Source organism: Meriones unguiculatus, chromosome 2, assembly GCF_030254825.1.
Source record: "Meriones unguiculatus strain TT.TT164.6M chromosome 2, Bangor_MerUng_6.1, whole genome shotgun sequence".
NCBI lineage: Eukaryota > Metazoa > Chordata > Mammalia > Rodentia > Muridae > Meriones > Meriones unguiculatus.
In genome coordinates this window covers 111,257,844-111,283,567 of record NC_083350.1, presented here as the reverse complement: position 1 = coordinate 111,283,567, position 25,724 = coordinate 111,257,844, and the positions used below count along the sequence as shown (strand labels likewise).

The window sequence follows — 25,724 nt, the reverse complement described above, 5'->3', positions numbered from 1 at the left end:
TGATCAGAGCAGGGGCTGTCTCTGACATGGTCTCAGTGGGATAGCAGGCTCTTTGATCACTTCCCCCTGGAGAGGTGGCCTAATTAGGCCACTGAGAAAGAGAATCCAAACAGTCCTGATGAGACCTGATAGGTTAGCATCAGATAGTAAGGGAGGAGGACCTCCCCTGTCAGTGAACTAGGGGAGGGACATGGGGGGAAGAGGAAGGAAAGTGAGACCAGGTGCAGATGAGGGCATGGCCTATAGCCAGGATATAAAAGGAATAAGTTGTAATAAATAATAATTTAAATATTTTTAAAAATTAAACAAAAAATAAAGATTTTTTTGTATTTAAGACATTTTTCAGAAAACATCATAAATTCAGAGTGAAGAGAAACCTGAGAGAAAAATTCAAAAAAAAAAAAGAAAAATTTATAAATCAGTACCTTAGTCCAGGAGTTTCTAGCTTTAAGAATTATAGGACATCAAGAAACATTGAGAAAATAACAAATTTATAAAAAATTATAATCAGCAAAATCATTAGAAACATCCTGCAATTTATATTATACCAGTTTCCAGATCAAACAGGTATGTTCAAAGTCAGAATAATGAATGCAACCAAATCCATACTTTTAACATATCCTGGAAAATAGAAGTCAGGAAACTAGTAAAGGGCTATTGAGGGCATAAGTCAAGAGAAGAGGCATGAAACCTGCTTCTTTTTACCATTTCTTTATTAATTACTGTTCTATTGCTTTGATAAAACACCAAGACAAAGACAACTTATATGAGTGGTTTAATTAGGCTTAACATTCCAGAGGTATATATTCCATGATGGTGAGTAGAGAGCACGGTGGCAGAAACAGGTAAGAGCTCAAATCTCAAGTTGAAAGCCAGGACACAGGTAGCACATTGGAAATGGTCCAGGTTTTTAGAAACCTCAAAGCCCACTCCCAGTAACAGGACTCTTCCAACATTGCCACACTTCCTAATCCTCCCCAAACAGTTCTGCCAGCTGGGAATGAAGTGTCCAAATGATCTTATGGGGATATTCTCATTCAAACCATCGTCTTCCACTCCCTGGCACACCCAGGCTTCTGGCCATATCATTATGCAAAACACATTTATTGCAACTTCAAACGTCCCCATAGTATTTCAGTCTCAACACTGTTTAAAAGTCTAAAGTTCAGTATCTTTCCTAAAACTCATGGAAATCTTTTAGTGTAACCCCTGTAAAAATAAAAAAAAGTAAATTACATTTTTCCAACATACATTAACACAATATATACAGTACCATTCCAACACAGAGGTCTCTAGGAATATTGAGGAAATATTGGACCAAAGCAAGACATGAACACAGCAGAGCAAACTCCAAATCCTCCAACTTATATCTGATATTACAAGGCATACATGACTCTATCCTACTGGCTCTACTACCAGCAATATGCATCTCTGTTGGGCTGGTCCTTCTCACTGTCAGCATCCATCCTTGACAAAAGTCTCAGGGCTCTGACATGTCCAGCAGAATGAAGTTTCTAGTGCAGTGTAGTTTTCATTTTCACAGCTTCATGCAATGGCATGTTAAGGCCTCTTGCCTATCAGGGTCTTTAGGCCAGGACTACTGAGCCACATGTTGTCCAGCCTGGGTGATTTTCCTTAACTAAAAGAAGATCCCCAAACCCCTTCACTCATGCGTTCTTCAGGACTCAGGATTCAGCTAGAATAATATGGACAACAATGTCAAGCTTGGTTGCTTGCTTGGGATGGAACCTGGCTTCTTGGAATCAAACTTAATGCCAGCTTTTATTTGTTGTTTTTTTAAGGAGCAGAGAATTCCTTAGGCCTTTTCTTTTCACAAGTCCACAGTTTAACTTGGTAAGGTATTGCCCTGAGGACAGGCTTCCCTTTATTCTATTGTAGATCTGGCCTCTCCTTAATTTTCCTGTTTCTTTCATAATCATCCTTGGCTCCATAATTAAATTTTCTCATACTCCTGTTCTCTACTGTACATACTTTACTTACTTACTTATTTCCCTACTCACTCTTTTTCATTTTAAATGAGCATGTAAGTGATTAATATTCACCACACAATAAAGTCAATATTAGGATTGAAATCTCCTCAGCCAAAGAAATGAGTCTGTTACTTTTAACTTTAGCCTCACCTCAAGTAAATTCTCAGGACATGGTCAGAAAGCAACCACATTCTTTTTTTATTAATTAAGTTATTTATTTACTTTACATCCTGATAAGATTCAAAGATTTTCATGTTCAAGATTATTCCTTTCTGATACCTGATAAGAAGCATCTCTAGTCTTCTGAACATTTTTTAAAAACAAGTAGAATTTATTTTTAATTATCAAATGTCAAATATCATAATAAATTCCATTAAACTATAAAGTACTTAAATTTTATGTATTGTAAATACACTGCACAATATAACATAAACAACAATGCTCCCTGCATGGAAGATGACATTTGAAATGACATAAACTTATTATACAAAAAAAAATTATTATACAGACAAATTATAATTATTTCATTATCAGTTTAGAATGTATTGTTTTATATAATTAAAATTTTAAATTAATTTTTATTTTTTATATTAATTATAGTTTATTCACTTTTTATCCCAGCTGTAGCCCCCTCCCTCATTCCCTTCCAGTCCTACCCTCCCTCCCTCATCTCCACCCACTCCCATCTCCAACTCCATTGATATGGGGGGTCCTCTTTCCCTTCTGTCTGATCTTAGCTTATCAAGTCTCTGAACTGTCCTCACCTGTGACCTGGCAAGACTGCTCTCCCTTCATGGAGGGGTGGGGGGGTGGTCAATAAGCCCACCATTGAGTTCCTTAGAGACAGTCCCTGTTACCCTTACTAGGGAATCCCTCTTGGGACTGTGCTGCCATGGGCTACATCTGAGCAGGGGCAACCACATTCTTTACCAAAATATTATGATAATAGTCTCTGGCCAAACTGCTAAAATTTTTACCTTATAATGTAGGGGGAAGGGACACTGACAGTGACCTGCCCAGACACCATTGTCTACCTAATAAAATTCCCAGTGCTAAGTATGGGTTACCACTTTTCAAGTTGTTGATTACTGAGGTTCTACAAATTTCCCTCCCAAAACATTAGAGACTATCGCCATTGTTCTTAATTATCCTCTAGTACTTAATGGTAAGGTATTACACTGAAGATACCACACATTTGAATAACAGGATGTGGAGAAATCAAAGAAGTAGTGACCTGGAAACTTCATCTCTGCTGCTTGCTTTCATGATGCTAGAACTTTTCTATAAATGGTATTGGAAGGAAAAAAAGTATTTAACAGTTCTACTCAACTGAAAACCATATGAGCTACAATGACAATGTGCCTGGCAAGACATACCTGCTGGGGTAGTAGTGGTAAAAGCGATATGAGAAGCCAACTATTTACCAATTAGATTTAAAGCCTAATTAATATACAAGTGGAAATTTATGCCTGATCCTGTTGACTATGACAGAAACACATGGTTGATTACTCTCCTTACTATTATTCTGCTGACATGACAGTTAAGTTCTTATCTTTATACTGTTTGGTAAGCACATCTTTCAGCTAATTAAAGATGTTTCTTTTGCATTTTCTTTTTAACTAAAATATAATTACATCACTTGCTCCTTTTTCCCAAATTCATCTTATCCCATGTTATCCTCCTTCCAATCCCTCCACATTCTGCTATCTCTTTAGTTTATGACTTCTTTTTCTCTGATTACTATTTTTACACTCATATATACATATAAATATATCACAACTATATGAATCAGAGAAGCTTCTTTTTGTAGTAGGTAGTGATTAATCAAAACACACACACACACACACACACACACACACACACCTGGTCAACACACAGAAAAACACACAGAGAACCTTGAAGTTCTCTGCTCTAAACGGAACAAACAATCCCTCTTCCCAAATCATCAGGAAAAAGTTTCCAAAATATAAATATTAGCTATAAGGATGGGCAAAAGAGAAGCAACTACAGATTCTTAAAATAGTAAGAATGATCTATCTTAATTATGGATTGTGAATAAAATCAGGATCTCTTTCATAATAACAAAAATCATTGAATATAATTGTATTTTTTTGAGTTTAAGTTCAAGATGAGGAAGACGGAAAATGGTGGAGCTGCACTGATTTCCATTTCTTAAATAAAACTCTTTTTATCATTGTTTTGAATATTTCACATCATGCAGCCCAATCCCACTCATCTCATATTTCCCTTGTCCCAACCCTCCACCCTAGCAACCTCTGCCTCCCCAAAAGAGGATTAAAACATTTCTTGGAGCTATAGTGTGCCATAGCATTGCCTGCAAATGTTCATTGCAACGACTCGTTGGTCTTGTTCCAAGCCTCTGGCTTTTGCTACTCTATTAATATTAGAATCTCACTGGGACTCCTCTCACATATCCTGTTGTTGTTCTGTGTCATGGAGATCCTGTAGTTTTGAATCTGTTAGACCAGCCCCTTCATGCACTCTAGCAGTTCATATGTAGGGTAGATTTTGGGTTGGACCAGTTCAAATCCCTATGTCTGTGTCTGAGAGGTATCTGAGCTGATCACAAAGCTGGCTGGCTGGCTCTCACACCCTAGGGTTTCACTCACCAACAACTCTTGCAACAAGGACCAGCTCCACCATGCTGTCAAGGTGAGGAGCAGGGCCAGCTCTCTTGAGAGCTGCAGCTGGTGAGAGACATGGCCAGTTCTCTCTCAGACCTCCCACCTGCTATAGGTAGTCAGGCGTTAGGAAGTGGAGGAGGGCTCATGATACAAGGGATAGCTCTCCTACCTGCCATAAGTAGCAAGAGGCAAGAGGGAGGGCATCTTTCCCTTGTTGATGTCATCTCATAGTACAACAGACCAGCAGGACCACCTCTCCCTCGTTCATGTCCTGAAGGAACCCTGCTACCATGATCAACTCTATTGTGCTAGCCACCTAGGTGAGGTGCCTGTCCCACTTTCCTGAGTGATGCTGGTATTAAGGGGCAAGGCCAGCTCTCCCATGCTCTTATCCTCAGGCTGGATCACCTGCAAATTCTGCAAAATGTGGAGCGTTTTCTCCCAGGGACTCCAGCTGTCTAGGGTGAGGATCATCTCTCCTGCTCTCAAGTCTCAAAGGGCAAACTCTCTCAGGATGCCTAGATGACTGGTGGAGCCAGTCCTGCACAAGCCCTCAGACATCAACACGTCTCCAGGTTGGTGGTCTCCCAGACCAGGAACATTTACCTGACTTTGGTGTTAACAGACTCCTGCTGCTGCAGGGCCACAGACCCAGACTTGGCTCTTTGTGACAACACAGGCCACAATCTCACCATGGTCTCAGGTGGCATCACAGGCTTCTCACACAAGGCTGTTCCCCAATACCCTCAAGGCTCCAGTTCTGCCAGTCTTCATTGTGCCTTAATCCTTCTGTTTTTCTTTCTCTTCCATTTATGAACCACTTACTTGCTCCAGTTAGTAGTGCCTAGGGTCTGTGAGTGTCTGAGATCACCTCAGGATACGGGGCATGGTCTGACCTGTCCAGGCCTGAGTGTTCCCAGATTGGCAGTCATCTCAGTCTAACTTCCTTTCTGGGTCCCATGGCACCAGAATGGTGATCATCTCAGGCTCACTTTTTTCAGGGAATGTTAGGCTACTAATCATTCAGATGTTCATGGATCAGAACACTGAACATAGACATAGCCTCTGTACTCTCTGCCACCTAATGATACACATGTGACACAGCAGCCACACCTGCAATACCTCAATAATTCTCTAGACAGAGTTAAAGTATTGTTTTCCTTTGTGGCCTGTTAAGGCTGCTTCCTCCTCATGGGAGCCAATGCAGCCAGTCCTGATGAGACCTGATAGGCTAGAGTCTGATGGAAGGGGAGGAAGACCTCCCTTAACAGTGGACTTGGAGAGGAGCATGGGAGGAGGGAGGGAGGGATGGTGGGGTTGTGAGTGAACGAGGGAGGGAGCTACAGCTGAGCTACAAAGTGAATAAACTGTAATTAATATAAAAGTTAAAATTAAAACTAAAAAAGAGTTAAAGTATACAGGAATGTATACATAAATTATATGTACACATTACTCTATTTCATACGATAGGAAATTTGTGCACCCTAAAGTTTGGAAATGAGGTAGATCTCACCAAGCCCCTTTTAATACCTATGAAGGACTTCCATTTTTTTCCTTAATTACAAATCAAATTTCTTGTCATGTCCCAGATATATTTTTGTTTTGTTTTGATGAAATTTGTTTTGATGAACTTTATATCTTTTTGAATATTTACTTTAGTTGTTGAGCAAAAAAAAAAAGTCACTAGCATAGATTTTTTTAAAGGTTTAATTTGAGAGCTTGTGATTACCTTATAGTTTTTACTAATTTATTTAACTTTTTAAATTTTAATTTGTTTTACTTTGATGTGTTTAGTATATTCTAAAACAAATAATACACACCATATAAAGTCATCAGTAAACTGAACAAAACATTTTTAACAAATCGAATAAGTTAACCCTTAAAACTTAGGGACTGAGCATAAACTTAGCTATTAATTCCATTAACATATCCATTTAAAGTCCACCTGGACATTTTTATCATGAAAGAGAATTAAGATAGAGAATTATTAAATGAAGTAAAGGCAAATTGTGGGGAATGGAGTTGACTGTTTGGCAGAAGAGAATCACAAGATAAGGAGTGTCAAATACAATAAATATTATTTAAGTGTATGGAAATGCAACTGAATAATATTGTATGGTAGGAAAGTAAGAAAAACTCAGTGTGAATCTATGCCAAGGAGTAGGGAAGAAATGATTATTTGAGAAAAATTTCAAGGTTGAGTAAAAGTAGGAGAAAAACAAGAATTGTGTATCATGAGTAACCTGAACAATGGCATAGACTTATTGAAAGGCCTTAAAAGTGAGTGTTGGCTAATGCCCTGGTGGTAGCTCCAACAGCCGTCAATGAGATGGTAGTAACAATGGTGGCTGTAGTTCCAAGATCCCTTTTCTGTCTGAAGAGAATCATAGCGTGAGGGGCATCAATGGGCATAGGCACCCAGTGAGGCATGCGAGTAACCAGGGCATACCTAACTTTACTAGCAACATAAAGGAATTAATGCTCAACTAAAAGGAAGCTTGATGGTGTTCAATCAGAGGATTGACCTCTTGCAGGAGCAAATTGATACCCTATGGCAAATCGCTCAACCTGGCTGTCAATGAAAGTATGCTGGACTTTGTGTCACTAGCATACAACATGAGAATTTTTCCTGTGCTGCAAATCTGTCTAAACAATTGTCGAGCTATATTTTAGGTAATTGGACTAGAGAATTCGATACTACGATGGAGCAGCTGAGAGTGGCCATTGTCACAGTAAATTCTACCGAGTGGACGCAGGACTAGCCACAGGATTATCAACATGGATTGCTGCAGCCATGAATCATCTGAAGGAATGGGCGGGCATGGGAGTGTTAGCAGGCCTTCTGGTGTTGGTCTCTTTGGTTTGCCTGTGGTATATATGCAAGATTAGAGTCTCACAACAGTGTGATGCAGCCATGATCATTCAGGCCTTTACAGCCATTGAAGCAGGACATTCTCCCCAAGCATGGTTGGATACCATAAAAAGCTAAAATGATACGCTCAGGTTGCGAGGCTAAGCACTGCACTCAGGGTCAGCCGCTTTGGACCCAGAGAAGAGCATGTCTGATTGCATGCGGGTTGATGCCCCAGGTCCCGCCTCTGAGAAAAAGGTATCGGACGGTCTGATGCTCTTTGGGTAGATGACACCTAAATGAACATCGGTACAAAGTCCCAATTTATTTCTAATATCAGAGATCAGACCTCTACTCTTGCCTGATGCGTCTAAAACAAAAAGGGGGAACTGTAGAGAGCTGCGGAATGCTATGCCTTAAAGATGGAGCTGGTTTCCCGCCTTCCACCTTCCCGATGGTGAGTGCTCTCTGTCACGAACAACTCCACATTTGGCTAAGGCCGAGGATCTGGCTTGCTTCCATGTATGTGGACCTATCTGCATTGCCCCCGTGGCACGCCTGGGTTGGCTACCCAGAGGCTATTTAAGCTGTGGGCTGGCTTTCCCCGGGGTCCGAGGATTGTTCAATGTTCCTGAATAAACTGCATTGAAAAAAAAAAAAAGTGAGTGTTGATAAGGGCATTCCAGAAACTAAAATAATCGCTGGTATGAGCAAGGCAAAGCTTGCATACAACTAGATAACTTGGCAAGAAGCAAGACAACGTTAGCCCAACCTTTGTAGGGTACCTTGAGAATATGACTTGATTATATTCCCAAAACCAAAAGGCATTATAAAATTTTAATCACAAATGAAGTAATCAAGCTTTCCCTTAAAGTTAGGACCTTGGGACACATGATAAGAACAAAGCCAGACTGAACATAGTAAAATCAATTGCAAGGTGGTGGCATTGGAAATGTTACCATAGAATTGATGGATGGGTAGGACTGCTCAGTTTGCAGGCACCTATTGAGGAAAACTGCAATATATCACTCCCATAGTACAGGTAAAAGGTATAAGGTCATCACTTAGCATAGTACATAGCCATTAGTATGGACAGAAAGAAATCATTAAACTTCTATTACATTTATATTTCATTGGGACTCCAATTTTTTTGTAACTTTATAACTTCTCACTTAGTAAATTATGCCTCACTTACTTGTAGCCTGTATGGTGATAGATGATCTGTCCAGTCCATGCTTAAAGATTTGTTTTTGTTTAGATTTTGAACGTGTACAGTGCCATAACTAAATACCTAAAACGGGGAAAGCAAAGAGGTTTATTCTAATCTAACCTCTTTACAAAGCAAAGAGGTTGGTTTATTCTAATCAAAGAGTTGGAGGCTGAAAGTCTGATGTGTCCTCATGTGTTCAGCTTCCACTGACAAACGCCTGGCAGAAGGCACAGCATAGTTGGAGGTGTGTGGGAAAGAGATCTTATGGAGACGGAGGGAACCCAAAGCTAGAAACGGTCCATTCTGCTTTTTTTCTTTTGTAACAACCACCTCCCAGAGAAATAAATCAATTTGGATAGAAAGCACTAATCTTTTTATATATTGTTCTCAAGAACAGCATCTCAGTGACACCCAACTTTCTACTGCATCCCTTGTTAAAGTTCCACCACCAGTTATGTTGTGAGACTAGGGAGCTGACCCTCAAAAGGTGATTTTATGGGAGACAACTCACATACATATATAATCACGAGGAAAGAACCCTGCTCAAGATACAGTATAAGGGGTGAATGTGGGGATACTTATAGAGAGGTGTTTCTCTCCTGAATCTTGTGTTCAGAAGTGATCACAACTACATCTCTCACAGTCATCTTTCTCCTTTTAGCATTTTCTACCTATTTTCAAAGCTGACATATGTACTGTGAAGTGTTTTTTTCATACTCAGTACCTGCTTGTTTCATTGTAGTACATGTCTATTAAAAGGACTGTTCATCATTTATTTACTTTTTCTTAGAATATTAAATCTAAGCACTTCTCCAATACATTGCATCATCTTGAAATAGTGTGTCTTCATTATAAAATCTACACATCTCTCTTGCAAAAGTTATTATCTGTATTTTTGCTATGTCTTTCTAAACCATAATTCCTATTTTATTTTCTCCATTGTCTTTTTGTTTGTTTTGAGACAGGGTGTTGCTATGTAACCAAGTCTGTCATACTGGGTTATACTTTTAACACTTTGCTTTTAACACATTCACTGTTCTCATTCAAATTATAAGTTCTACCGTCTCAGGCAGAAGTTCTGAGTTCAAGTTAGCAAACTTTCTAATTCATTCAATGATATCTTCCTGGAGCCTAACTAACGCTGTGGGCAATGATCTTAAAAACCTTAGTACAAATATCTCTCTTTCATTTTTAGAGTTTCATAAACTTATGAACATTATCTGAAAGAACAAAATTAAACATGCAGTCAATGTGTCTAATGTGTTAGAAAATGCTAACTGATTGATGTTTTTCTATAGAAATTTCATATCAGTTTTAAGGAAACATTAAGGTCATATGTTTTATCCTAAAGGTCACTACTATCTACAAAGATATTTCAACATTGTGATTTTATTTTAAGAAATAAAAACATAAGAGCCACCCAATAATTCAAAACCTGGACTCAGGCCTCTCAGATTTGAACCTACCCTCCTTTCCTTGGCATTTCTGTGTCTGCTTCCTAGGTTTGAGAATAGGTAAACATTAGAGAAATAATGTATAACTCAGAGCTCCACAAATGAATTAGTATGCATAAACCAATGGAACCATACTTAGCTCTTGCCAATATCAAAAACAGTAGCCATTTGCAATAAAATTGCACTTAAATTTTAATTCTATTATAGTAACTGGATACATTTTGATACATTCCATATTTAATATAGTTTGCATAGGTAAGTGATTGTGTAGTGAGACATTTATTATTCTGTTTAGTGAATTATTGTTTGAGTGCAAAGGAATTTCCCAGGTTCTGGAAAATGGGTAAAACGCTGAATCTAATCAGTGATCCATTCTACTTAAAATTTTACCTGGATAAATTTAATAAACTACTTTAATCCAGATTTTTCAAGGTGATGTCAATCAATCAATCAGTCACACTTCTGGCATTAACCTACCACCCCGGTTTATATACTATCCCTAGCCATTTCTTCTTTTGCCCTGTACAAGGTCCTGAACTTAGGTAGCCCACTGAAGCATGAACTAAAGAAGAATCTGATATCTCTAAACATTCCAGTAATAAATCTAATTACAAAAATTAACTTAGTTTTTATCCTTCACTTAGCGATAAAATATTTTGATTCAGATATTGATATATGTTTTATAAAAATAAAATTTGCATTGCCATTTTATTCAAGTGCAAAGAAAACTTAACACTTGTAGAATTCCTCAGCACCCAGAATGCAGTGATTTTCTTTATTTCTTGTGATTCTGGTATGTAACATCTTAATACATTTTAAAGATATTTATCAATATAAGAAATAATCACTTGAAGGTTTCTAAAAATATATGCTATGTTTCTTGTACCTGTGACCATAAATTATATGTAAGATTTTTCTCTTTAATGGGAACAGATTATGTGAAATACTCTTTATGAAATAATTTGAATAAATAAATGTACTGCTTATATCCAAATGGACTTGAGTTTGTAGCAGTATGCAAACTTAAACCGCTCTCCAAATTGTACTGTGCCTATTCCCTCTCAGTCTGCACAGATACACATCTGCACATATTTTCTATCTAATGAAGTACATTTTACTTTTAGTATATAATACTAAATTGGAATTTATGCATCTTAACTTAAGTTTTTTCCCTTATCAGGGTATATAATGAAACTAAGGTTTTTACATTAAAATACTCTTTATTTTTTGTGCTTTTCCTATAATAAAGTTTTGTTAGTATAAAAATAGTTCTTGAAATATGTTACTAAATACTTTATTATGTTGCTGTATGTTGACAGTTAATATATATTTATAATTATAATTCTATTTCAGTTGGAATCCTCAGTCTTACTATGTTTTAAAATCTATAATAACCTTTCTTAATGTTTCTTTAAAAAACTGAAATTCTTATTTTTAAAAAACTATAGACATGTTCAAAAATTCATGTAATCATCTTGAAGTTTAAAAGGTCCTCATCAAGTATGACATCAAGCACCTTACTTATTCATCTCATTGATAAGAAGAAAATTCGGCTGGTATAGCACAAGAAGAAACCCTTTTTAGGTTTTCATTTGACTATTAACTGAAATTGTGTGTGCCAAGACTTAGGTTAGTTGAAACCCCCTACAAACTGATCTTACGGAAACAGAAACTGATCTTTCTAACACTGTCTTTTAATGCATCACAAGAATGCATTTTCCCAAAATTGTAAGATCTGTATCTTGAGATGCAATGAAATATTTTTTTTAATCTATGGTAGAGGAGAAACATCTTTCTTAAAATTCAAAATCATGTAGCTAAAGTGAGTACACACAAAAAAAGCTCTGCACATTGAAATATTTTCACGTTTTTAAGGGAATTAATGGCTCTCCACCAGCCCTTTAACATGTAAAATGAGTAAGTTACTTGTGTCCAGTACATCCAAAAAAGAGCCAGGATAAAATAAACATAAGGGGTTGGATATCTTGGAAAAAATCTGTCATGGGTTTGGGTTAATCATCTCCAGAAGAAATTCAACTTGATGCCTGAAATGTAAGACTTCTTGGAGAAAGCAGAAAGGCCTGAGGCAGTGTTGATCTGAAAGAGTGCTCTCCGTGGGTCAGATCTGCTCTGCTGGCAGAGTGCAAACCCAGTTCACAACCACGGCTCTGAAAAGTTGTAAAAGACTGCAGGGGCCTTCCAGTGCACACACTCCAGCTTTGGTTACATAGTTTTAATGGCCCGGTTTCTTATGATAAAATAAAACTTAAAAATAAAATCTGTGCTTAATTTTCCAACCTTCTGTCTATCAATGACAGGGCTGCTGGCCTCCAATTTAGTCGAGTAAAGCATCATGGTTAATTTTTAATTTCAGTCATGACAGGTAGATGCATTTGCAAATATGTCACACCTTTATTTCAGGCAGTCTTCAGGTTCCTAAGTCCTACTCATACAGGCTGTGGTTGTTTAGAAATGAGTGGTTCAGCCAACACTTTGGGTTGGTTGTCTTCCTTCCCTGGCCATATAGGTTTAAAATACTTTCTCATGAGACTTTGTTGTATAAAGCCCCTAACATTTGATTACTGATTTTTAAAAATGATCATTTTTATGCTCAATAATGATTTGGACTTCAGGGAAAATTGTCTAGTATGTAGTATTTTTTAGTATTTATTCTCCATCCTCCCAACTTTCTCTTGTTTTCCCTTTTTCATCATCAGAGATAGATTATATTTGCTTAAAATAGTATCAAGAAGATATTAAAAGAGAAGAGAGCTTATCATTTGCATGAATTTATCCATACGAATGTAGGAAAATTATATGAATTTGTCCTGTATGATAATAAATGTGCTGCTAAATTACCATAAAGTTTGAAAGGTATTTAGAAGAAAAATAACATAAAATAATTTTAATTCCTTTTGTTTTTTACACCTCACTTTTATTTTTTGAGTCTACCATGAAAGTTCAAGTTAAGCATCGTTCATTAAAATATCCATGCTGGTTACAAAATTCTTGCTTTTGTAGACTTATGAGGCTTTTGATGACACTCTTATATTTTGCTAATTGATTTTTCTTAATTTTGCAGTAATCATATAGGTGTAGGCTGACTAGAACTAGTAAAGAATTTCCAACCTTTTCAATGTAAAAGTCAATCATTTGAATGAATAGAGTCCACTTAGGAGTATTTGAAATGCTGAAGCATTTCAAATCCTTTTTCATTTGACCACTGGGTGACCTGATAACTATTTCCTGTCCCTCAATAAGGTTGTGACCCAAGTCTAAGAGTGTGAAACCCAGATAATTTTAGAAACAAACCAAACACCATAGAGTTAGAGAAGGGGGTTTCGCTAAATTCTTTCTGAAGGAAAGAAATTCTTTCTTAAATAGAAAGGTGTAAACATAAAGTGTTCTACCTCTGTGTACTGGCCACTGATCCTCTTGTCTTTGAAGATTAAAAATCAGTAAGTGTTCCTAAAACAAAATCCTGCAGTCCAGTTCATCATTTCCTTCCTACTAAAACAATTCAGACTATACATTTGAAAATGCCCTATGTAACAATACTGTTTTGTGTAACAACTCACCAGTACACTCAGAAACAAGCTATATTAAAATAAGCTGAATTCTATATAGCTATAGATACATGCATGTATGTAGTCTTATTTCTCTATTAGCCTTTATACCTGTGGAAAGACAGAAGAACAACAAAGAAAAATGCTTGTTTCTGTCACCCAGCAGGCAGGAATGTGTCTAACCACCTTCCGAGCTCTTAAAATAGCTTAGACAATTAAATTAAGGGAAGGAAGACTTTTACAAGTGCATTTTGCTGATCTGAAAATGTAATTGACTATAGTTTGCTTTGATATATTTTTCTTGCTTTCCATAACTTGGATGTGAAATATAATGTTATGAAATGTTAATTGTTTTAATGAGGTCAAGAAGTGTTTCCTTAAAATAACAGTTTCATGTTTCACATAGGATTGATATTTTCCCCTCTGTATAGATAATGAAGTCATAGATTAAAATATAAAGAAAATAAATTTTTAAAGTATCATTTGAAAGAAATGTATAAATTGATATTTACCCTAAATTATGTAAGCTGAAATTTACACTTTGAACAAGGATGGCATATTTATCAGACAACAAATTCTCAGTTTTTCTCTTGCACATTCTAAAGAATGCTTTAAAAGTAGACAACTACTCAGTATAAAGATGATTAATGTGCTTTAGAATATAATATGACACAGCACTATCAAGGTTCACACTTTGGTAATACATTGACTGAAAAGTAGTAAAAAACTGAATTTCACTCTACTCAGTTGTATGCTGATTTATTACTATTGTTCAGGCTATCATAATTTGGTTTATAGTGAGCTTCTTTTGGAACTTTTGCATGAAATTGTTTGTATCTATCTTCAGTTTAAAATTTAAATTTACAATCATTCAAAAGCAATATAAAATCATTATCAAATATAGTTAATCATCAAATGGCTTTCTTAGGTCTTAGACAAGTGAAATCTCTTAAAAAATAATCTTTGTGAATGGGGAGGAGGTCCCCCCTATCAGTGGACTTGGAAAGGGGCACGGTGGAGATGAGGGAGGGAGGGAGGGAGGGACTGGGAGGGAATGAGGGATCGGGACATGGCTGGGATACAGAGTTAATAAAATGTAACTGATAAAAAAAATAAAAGAAAAAAAAATAATAATCTTTGTCAAGCATTATTTGTGGAAACTAAGTATAGAAATAAGAATATATATTCAAAGTAATATGCATAAATTTATGCATTAAAACTTTATCTATAATCAACATTGTAGCATAATGTGAGTACTTTAAACATTTGCTACTAAATTAATGTGTAATCTAAGGGGTTCAAGAAAATACAATTCATTATTAGAAAATAATTTGAATTAGTATGTTTGAATTAGAAAATATTTTGAATTTATGAAATTCACATTGATTTCAGGGGATTATAAAATATATTATACAATATAAGTTTAAAGGAAAATATTTTACTTATGTTGTATTTATGTTATTTAACTTAATATTTTAGCTAGTTTACAAATATCTTTTTCTGAACACAAAATATTACTTATAAATTTTATTGTCTTTCCCAAAAAATAATTTTTGAATTGTAGTTGCTTATTAGTAAAACATATGGGATGACATATGAATTTTCAACTATTTAAATTGGGCATACAATTATTTTCTTATTATTTTAAGTGTAATGTAATTAAGTATAACACACTAATTCATTGGGTTTAAATTATTTATATTGTCTGTGACAGAATTTTAAAAACATTTCCAGACAAATAACATCAGCACAGTTAAGTGACATATGCAGAGATTGAAATGAAATATTTTAGTTGGCTTTGGGAGTTCAGGTGAGACAACAGAAATCAAGAAACCTTGATGCATCTACTTGATCAAAATAAAGTTTCAGTTGTAAGATGAAAAACTGTGAGGGACTAAGACTAGAAAGTAAATGTTAAGCAACAGGAAAAGAACTCAGACGTAACCTGCAGATGACCTGGACCTGTTTGTTCAGACGACAATTCTGAAACTATACAGGGAATATTCCCATTTAACACAATTACTTGCTGCGAGCTTGACCTCAGTGACTGTCACGAGCCCGCTCTGAATTGGCCCATTCTGTGATACGGTGACACTGCTTCTGTTGCCTCGATTGTGACCTCTGATTGCGTGATACCCTTGAGAGCTCCCCATAACAAGCGTAACTCCTAGTCCTTAGCCAAGAAGGCTGCTCAGCCTCCCCAGCCTTCCCAGATTTGTGTAAATTGCAAATGCTACCTCTCCTGTCATGGCATACCACTGTTATTTCATATACATCTGTCTGAGAACATTCATAGCAACAATTTACTATTAATTAATTGCACAGTGATTGTTTTTACTAATAAGTCTCTGGTATTTATTCTTTCTCAGAGAAAATACTCATTTAGTTTCCAAGAGGATTGCTGGCCTTAAAATATTTAAAATTTTATATTTTTAACACTTTCTTATCTGTGGGGTTTTTGTTTGTTTGTTTGTTTGACTCAAAAAAATCTTCCCTATATCCCATTGCCTGTTTCCTTAATCGGTTTGTGTCTAGTGAATGGAGTTGGCGCCTAGAGGTAGGATGGCATCAGTTTATGAGGATGATTCGATATAACAAATACAGAGTTGGCTTTCAGCTTCATCACTGTCACCATAGGCAAATTATTCCACCTTTGGCTTCCATTCTATACCAAAGAATGAGTTTACTATTTTGAATTATTGACATGAACACAAAGTAGTAACATGTTACCAATTTCTTTCAAGTTTGTTTTGTTAACTTTTTTCTTTTTGAGAATTCTGTATGTGAGTACTACCTTTGCATCATTTGTATTCCTCCCTTCCCTCTCCACCTCCTGTGTTCTTCCACTTCCTCTCAAATTCATGACCTCCTAGTCTTTAATTATTATTCATATACATGCATGCACACATGCATGTGCAAAAGCAGTCTAAAAAGTCCATTTATTATTACTCATATATGTACACACTTAGGGCTGACCACTTGGTACTGGACAGCCTATTAGGAATCTTGAACTAGAGAAGGAGTTAGTAATTATTCCTCTCTCCGTAACCACCAATTACCTGAAGCTCTTTACCCAGTAGGGCTCTGTGAAATTATCCGTCATCCATGTTGGCATGCCAACTGATGATGTCACTGTATGGATCTTGTTTAGGCTTATTGTTAAGATTCCTTGGGAGTGGCTTTTCTTTCATATATAGAAACCACCATTTTCTGGTTCTCTGGATTTAACAGTCTTTCTGTTGTTGTTATAGTGGCTGTGTTGTAGATATATAAGTTAGTGATGAACACACCACAGTCGTTTATTCTTTCCATTTTGACCAGTCATGGCTTTCTGAAATAGTGTCTGTCCGATGCATAAAGAAGTTTCCTTAATATCAGGTTAATGATGCTATACTTACCTGTGAGTATAAGGACAAGTTTTTTAGAATAAAGTTAGAAATTAAACTGGTTTAGGAAAGTGATAGTAGTAGATTCTTCTCTGGGGTCTATGACCTCACCATGCTTGTTGGCTAGGTTTACATACCAGACATGAATGACCTCTTACTGAAAGGACATGAAGCCCAATCAGATGACTGTTGGTTGCCTCCAAGACTTGCTAAGTGCTATTATTATGCCACTGAGAATTCTCACGCTGCTGGTCACTGCTTTGATTCATAAATTTTGCAGCTGGGTGGGACACTCAGTTGCATTTCTCTCTTGGCAGCTGAATGACATGTTTGGGTTCTACAGGGTTTGTCCACAGATCATGAAGAGTTTCTCCAGTCCTGTGTCCAAAAGATGCATCCACCTTATTTCATTACTGTTGTGAACGTGTTTTGGTTTTGTTTCATTCTATATGCCTCTCAGGGAGGAATAAGTATCTGTTACCTGCTTCTCAGTGGATACCAGATCTTTCTCGAATTCCTCTAATGTCAGATTAGATAAAGGTTGTTCCATACTAAAAAACCTAAAAAGACTAGTGCATATAATTTTATTTATAGTTTAAATGAAAACTGTGATCAGGATCATTTGGAATCATCAGTTGTCAGTTATGCGTTTAATGTGTGTGTATGTTCTTTAGTTATGTGAAGTTAAAATATAAGTGGACATTTAGTTGGGGTACTTAGCAAATATTTCCATGTTAAGATTTAGTGATTTTCCACCTGGTCAATGGTTTTTGAAATTTATATTTTTTGCATGAAGTTCTTTTTGTCACATAAAATATTTTCAAAAATCCAAGGTGGTATAAAGCAGCACTGATCTTTATGCCTCCATTTCGCAATGTTCCCGTAATCGAAGGTGTCAGAGCTGTACTTCAGATGCATCCACTGGGCTGAGCTCTAAACTCTGCATCTTGATCAGCGGTGGTTTTCTGTAATGGTCTCCATCTGTCGGAAAGAAAAGTTTCTTTGATGAAGGATGAGGATTACACTTATTTGTGGGTATAAAGACAGAGATTACAGTCGTGGGTTATGCTGGCTTAATAAAGTTACAGATGTTGGTTTTCCTCCAAGATCCATGACTTCACTAGCGTGGGCTATGTTTTCAGTGCCAGGCATTCTTTGCCCCTTGTTGAGTGGGCCTTAAGTCCAATTAGAAAGCTGTTGTTTACCAACAAGGTGTGTGCCATTTCTGTAACCTTAGGATTGTCATGCCATGCTGACTATTTTTGTGGTTTATGGCACTATAACTGGGTAGAACTGTTGATTGATTACTTCCTTTTGAAGCTTGCATGGCACCTCTGTTACCAAGAGAGTTAGTTGCCAGGGAGGAGACTTTCAAATCAGTTCCAGCTCAGGGGCTTTTGGGGCCTGTTTCTGAAGTGCATGGTGTATTCAGCAGCAGGAACTTAACTTGCACCTCTGGAGAGCAACCAAAGGCAGTGTAAATATCCTGTAATGGTTTGAAAGTCTCTTCAACTCAAAAGAAGGCCTCTCTTCCTTAGATGTGGGGAATTTTGTTAGATGGTCCTTGGCTTTTGGAGGGAACATTGTCACTACAGAGGGGAAATTTTTATTTAAACCATGTGTGCATATTAATACTAGATTAACATTATTATAAGTAATATTTTATGTAGATCACTAACAGTATGACTTTTTTCAGATATCATTACTGTAATCTTATGCTCCACTCTCCATCTTCTATATTTTGTTTACATCCTCCTTCAGTAAGAGACCACCCCATTTTCCCCACTCCCCCTCATCAGCTAACTTGTATACTGGTATTTCTCTCTCTACTCCTCTGACCCACAAACCTGTCAACGGTACAATTTCACTTTCCTGATTTTTGCAGGTAACCCAGAATGTGTACTCACATCTGAATATTTGGAGCTAGAATTTTCAGAGAAAGAGAGGTTATGGAATGATTGCTTTTCTGGGCCTTGGTTTTCTTAATCCATATGGTTTTTTTCTAAAACCATCTATTTTTAATTTTTTCTTTATAATTCTTATTTATTATAATTTATTCACTTTGTATCCAAGCTGTAGCCACACTCCCTCATCTCCTTCTGATCCCACCCTTTCTTCCTCTTTCCTCCTTATGCCCTCCTTTATTCCACTGATAGCAGAGATCCTCTTCCCTACTATCTGATCCTAGCTTATCAGGTCTCATCTGGACTGTCTGGATCCTCTTTTTCTGTGGTGTAGTTAGGCCATCTCATCAGAGAAAGGTGCTCAAAGAGCCTGCAACTGAGTCCATGTCAGACACAGCCCCTGCTCCCGTTACTAGGAAACCCACATGGAGACTGAACTGCCCATGGGCTACATCTGAGTAGGGCTTCTAGGTTATATTCCTGAATGGTCCACAGAGGAAGACAATGCAAATAGTCCTGATGAGACCTGATAGGCTAGGGTCAGAGGGAAGTTGAAGAGGACCTCCCCTATCAGCAGACTTGGGGAGGGTCATGAGAGGATATGAGGGAGGGAGCCTAGGATTGGTAGAGGGTGGAGGAGGGAACTACAGCTGGGATACAAAGTGAAAGAACTCTAATACATACATTTTTAAAAGAAAGTAATAAAATATAAATAGTAAAATGTAGGAAGATAAAACAAAAACTATCACATTTAAATTGATGTCTACATTCAGAAAAATGAAAAGAGATCCATATTTATCACCCTGCACAAAACTAAAGTCCAAGTGGATCAATGGCCTCAACATAAAACCAGATACACTAAATCAGTTAGAAGAAAAAGTGGGAAAAAGCCTAGAACTCATTAGCATAGGAGACAACTTTCTGAACAGAACACCAACAGCACAGGCTTTAAGAGCAACAATCAATAAATGGGACTTCATGAAACTGAAAATCTTCTTTAAAGCAAAGGACAATGTGGTCAGAACAAAACAACAGCCTACAGACTGGGAAAGGATCTTCAAACCCTATATCTGACAGAAGGCTGATATCCAGCATATATAAAGAACTAAAGAAGTTACAAGGCAATAAATCAAGCATTATAATTAAAAAATGGGGTATGGAGCTAAACAGAGAATTCTCTGTAGAGGAATATCGAATGACAGAGAAACACTTGAGAGGCTCAAAGTCCTTAGCCATCAGAGAGATGCAAATCAAAATGATGCAGAGATTTCACCTTACACCCATCAGAATGGCTAAGATGAATAACTCAAGTGACAACACATGCTAGAGAGGTTGTGGAGAAAGGGGAACCCTCCTCCATTGCTGGTGGGAATGTATACTGTTACAACCACTTTGGAAGTCATTCTGGCTTCCAATTGGCTTTCTCAGACAATTAGGAATTGTGCTTCCTCGAGATCCAGCTATACCACTCCGAGGCATATATCCAGAAGAAGCTCAAGTACACCACAGGACATTTGTTCAACCATGTTCATAGCAGTTTTGTTTGTAATACCCAGAACTTGGAAACAACCCAGATGTCCATCAGCAGAGGAATGGATACAGAAATTGTGGTAATTTTACACAATGGAATACTACACAGCAATTTAAAACAAGGAAATCATGAAATTTGCAGGAAAATGGTGGGATCTAGAAAAGAACATCCTGAGTGAGGTATTCCAGGAGCAGAAAGACACACATGGTATATACTCACTTATAAGTGGGTACTAGACCTATAAGATAAAATAAACATACTAAAATCTGTACACCTAAAGAAGGACCCAGGGTAAAATGATCAATCCTCAGTTAGAAAGACAAATGGGATGGACATTGGAAGTAGGAGAAAACAAGTAACAGGACAGAAGCCTACCACAGAGGGCCTCTGAATGACTCTACCTAGCAGTGTATCAAAGCAAATGCTGAGACTCATAACCAAACCTTGGGCAGAGTGCAGAGAATCATATGAAAGAATGGGGAGTTAGTATGATCTGGAAGAGAAGAGGAGCTCCACAAGGTCCAAAAATATCTGGGCCCAGGGGTTTTTTCTGAGACTGATACTCCACCAAGGACCATGTATGGAACCCCTGCTCAGATGTAGCCCATGGTAGCTCAGCACCCAAGTGGGTGCCCTAGTAAGGGGAACAGAGACTGTCTCTGACATGAACTCAGTAGCTGGCTCTTTGACACCCCCCCACACACACACCCAGGGAGGAGCAACCCTACTAGGCCACAGAGGAGGACATTGCATCCAGTCCTGAAGATACCTGATAAGCTGGATACCTGGTAAGAAGGAAGGGGAAGAGGACCTCCCCTACCATTGGACTTGGAAAAGGGCAGGGAAGAGATGAGGCAGGGAGGGTGTCTTTGGGAGGGAATGAGGGAGGGGGCTACAGCTAACCTGTGATTAATACAAATAATAGAAATTATAAAAATTAAAAATAAAAAAAACTAACAGAAGGAAAAGAATAGAAAAAAGGAATTACTCATTCACGCAGCGTGGAATATATAAATGTTGAACTTAATTAAATTCAGCTTATTGGTACAATGTCTTAGTTATTGTATCTTCATAATATGACTTTAAGTTGAATAATATTGGATGTCAACACAAATGCACTTTAAAACAAAATTTGGAGAACATATCAAAACTCAGAAATGACAGAAAAGCATAATTATATACTGTTCCCCCATCATATGTAAGTGATAACTCTCACATCTCAGTGGAGGCCTAAATACAAATAATAGTAGCACACAGAAACAGAATTAATTTACATATTATCACAGTAAGAACTTGGGAGACAGTTTTTAAAAGCTTTCTGAGTGACAGAGCTCCAACTTGTACATATTTCTATTAGCAACTGTAAAAACATTAACAAAACAAACTAGAACATCTGATGAAACAGCCACACAAGTCAATATAAAAGCAAAATCGCTACCAAATTTTTCCATTGAGTAGCAAATAGATTTATCTGAATATGGATTGCATTATTTTGATTAAATACATGAAAACATATTTAAAATTTAATGGAATAGTAAAAGTATAGTGATATTAGATTTTTTGAAAAAAACTGAGTATTCTAAAACTGAAGACGATACTTACAGACAAATCTAATGACACATTAAAGGAAATTAGATTAATTAGATTAATTCACAACACAAACATATACACACACAATTGCTGTACTGACATATACAGTTATTAAGGCACAGAATGTATTTCAGATTTTCATCTAGTGATACCAATTTGAAGTTACCCCAGGACTTATATTACATAAAACATTGGCATTTCCTTATAGAGATTATTCTTCCTATCTTTTAGACCTGTATCTCGGGAAATGTAAAATAAAATTTAAAAATAAGAATACAATCCTGTTTGTCCTTTTGAGTGAGGTTTCAGCCTCTTCCTTAGGGTCCTCCTTGTTGTTTAACTTCTTTAGGACTATAGATTTTTAGTATGTTTATCTTATAATATATGGCAAATATCAACTTGTAAGTCTTTCTGCTTCTGGGTTACCTCACTCAGGATGATCTTTTCAAGTTCCCGCCATTTGCCTGCAAATTTCATGATTTCCTTGTTTTTAATTTCTGAGTTGTGTAAATGTACCAAAATTTTTGTATCTATTCTTTAGTATGAACTTAGTGGCCAGGTCTTTGATCACCTCTCCCTGTGGCATGTAGCCTTACCATACCACAGAGGAAGATGATGCTGCCAGTCCTGATGAGATCTGATAGGCTAGGGTCAGATGGAAGGGAAGGAAGTGGGCTAGGAAAGGGGCATAGAGGGAGAAGAGGGAGGGTGGATGGGACTGGGAGGAGATGAAGGAAGTGGCTACAGTTGGGCTAAAAGTGAATAAATTGAAAGGAAGAAGAAAGAAAAAGAAAGGAAGGAAGGAAGGAAGGAAGGAAGGAAGGAAGGAAGGAAGGAAGAAAGAAAAAAGAAAGGAAGAAGACAGGAAAAAAAAGAACAATAGACCTACACTGAGAAAACCAGACAATTGGCTAGGGAAAAGAAAAGAGAAAAAAGAAAGAAAGAAAATAGCATTTGTAGAATCAGATTAGAATAAAGACATTACAGTGTAAATTAAAAAGTGTACAAAACACTTACTGATAATAAAAAAGTAAATTTACTTGTAAATTAATGTATTCAATATCATTCTTTAACTCCACTGAGGATGGAAAGTAATAACCAATGATCTTAACAGTTGTATGGACATAGGTTCATAGAGCCAGAAGCAGGTCCCTTATATGATACACAAATTCAAATCTCTTAAAAAAAATGTCTCTAGTAAACACCTATATCAAATAAATTTATACATAAGGTGCATTTTTAATATTATTAAGTAGGTATGACAGGAAAAAAAAACAGGATGCTTTTAGTTGAGAAAACATAGTATTATACAGATAATTATAACCTGATGATAGCCTTAAAAGAAAAACACCTTTATTAATTACACTTTATTCACTTTGTATCCCCCCATTAGCTCCTCCCTCCTCCCCTCTCGGTCCCACCCTCCATCCCCCTTTTTCAATAATGCCCCTCCCCAAGTCCACTGATAAAGGAGATCTTCCTCTCCTTCCTTCTTAGTTTATCAGATCACATCAGGAGTGGCTGCATTGTCATCTTCTGTGGCCTGGTAAGGCTGCTCCCCCCTAAGGGGGAGGTGATCAAAGAGCAGGCCAATCAGCTTATATCAGAGGCAGTTCCTCTTCCCATTACTATGTAACCCACTTGGACACTAAACTGCCATGGCTACATCTGTGCAGGGGTGCTAGGTTATCTCCATGCCTGGTAATTGGTTGGAGTATGAGTCTCTGAGAAGACCCCTGTGTTCAAATTTTCTGATTCTGTTGCTCTCCTTGTGGTGTTCCTGTCCTCTCCAGATCTTACTGTTTCTCACTTCTTACATAAGATTCCATGCACACTGCCCAGCAGTTGGCCATAAGTCTCAGCATTTGCTTTGATAATCTGAAGGGCAGAGCCCTTTGAGGCTCTCTCTGGCAGGTTTCTAGGTTGTTTCCTGTTTTCTTCTTCTGAGGTCCATCCTCTTTGCCTTTTGGGATGGGAATTGAACGTTTTAGTCAGGGTACTCTCTTTTGATTAGTTTCTTTAGATGTACAGATTTAGTAGGTTTATCCTATGTTATATGTCTATATGAGTGAGTATATACCGTGTGTGTCTTTCTGCTTCTGGGACAGCTCACTCAGGATGATCCTTTCCAGGTCCCACCATTTACTTGCAAATTTCATGATTTCCTTATTTTTCATTGCAGAGTAATATTCCATTGTGTAGATGTACCACAATTTCTGCATCCATTATTCAGTTGAGAGGCATCTGGGCTGATTCCAGCTTCTGGCTATTACAAATAAAGCTGCTACAAACATGGTTGAGCAAATGTCATTGTGTACTTGAGCCTCTTTTGGATATGTGCCTAGGAGTGGTATGGCTGGATCTTGAGGAAGCACTCTTCCTAGTTTTCTGAGATTGCACCAGATTGATTTCCAGAGTGGTTGTACAAGTGTACATTCCCACCAGCAATAGAGGGGGGTTCCCCTTTCTCCACAACCTCTCCAGCATGTGTTGTCTCTTGAGTTTTTCATCTTGGCCATTCTGATGAGTGTAAGGTGAAATCTCAGGGTCGTTTTGATTTGCATTTCCCTAGTGGCTAATGATGTTGAGCACTTCTTTAAGTGTTTCTCTGCCATTCGATATTCCTCTACAGAGAATTCTTTGTTTAGCTCTGTTCCCCATTTTTTAATTGGAATACTTGGTTTGTTGCTTTTCAGCTTCTTTAGTTCTTTATATATACTGGATATTAGCCCTCTGTCAGATAAAGAGTTGGTGAAGATTCTTTCCCAATCTGTAGGCAGTCGTTTTGTTTTGATGACTGTGTCCTTTGCTTTACAGAAGCTTTTCAGTTTCATGAGGTCCCATTTATTGATTGTTGCTCTTAGAGCCTGTGCTGTTGGTTCAGGAAGTTGTCTCCTGTACCAATGAGTTCTAGGGTTTTCCTCACTTTTTCTTCTAACTGATTTAATGTGTCTGGTTTTATGTTGAGGTCTTTGATCCACTTGGACTTTAGTTTTGTGCAGGGTGATAAGTATGGATCTATTTGCATTTTTCTACATGTAGACATCCCGTTAGACCAGCACCATTTGTTGAAGATGCTATCTTTTCTCCATTGTATGGTTTTGTCATCTTTGTCAATGATCAGGTGTCCATAAGTTTGTGCGTTTATTTCTGGGTCTTCTGTTCGGTTCCATTGATCCACCATTCTGTTTCTATGCCAGCACCATGCAGTTTTTATAACTGTTGCCCTATAGTACAGCTTAAGGTCAGGGATGCCCATTCTCTACATATCTCTTCAACACAGTTCTGGAAGTCCTTGCTAGAGCAATAAGACAGTTGAAGGAGATCAATGGAATACAAATTGGAAAGGAAGAAGTCAAATTATCACTATTTGCAGATGATATGATAGTATATGTGAGTGACCCCAAAAACTCTACCAGGGAACTCCTACAGCTGATAAACACCTTCAGCAAAATGGCAGGATACAAAATTAACTCAAAAAAATCAGTAGCCCTCCTGTATACAAAAGACAAAAGGGCTGAGAAAGAAATTAAGGAAACAACAACACCCTTCACAATAGACACAAATGACATAAAGTAACTTGGTGTAACCCTAAC

At 37.2% G+C, this 25,724-nt stretch overlaps 1 protein-coding gene and 1 non-coding gene across 3 annotated transcripts in view; one reads left to right on the top strand and one right to left on the bottom strand.

Moving 5' to 3' along the window:
• Lrriq1 (leucine rich repeats and IQ motif containing 1) overlaps positions 1–25,724 on the top strand; it is a 211,703-nt gene that overhangs the window by 125,364 nt on the left and 60,615 nt on the right. The window lies entirely within an intron of this gene.
• On the bottom strand, positions 5,640–5,767 carry LOC132652613 (small nucleolar RNA SNORA17). The gene has a single exon (XR_009590208.1). It is a non-coding gene; the product is annotated as a small nucleolar RNA SNORA17 (small nucleolar RNA).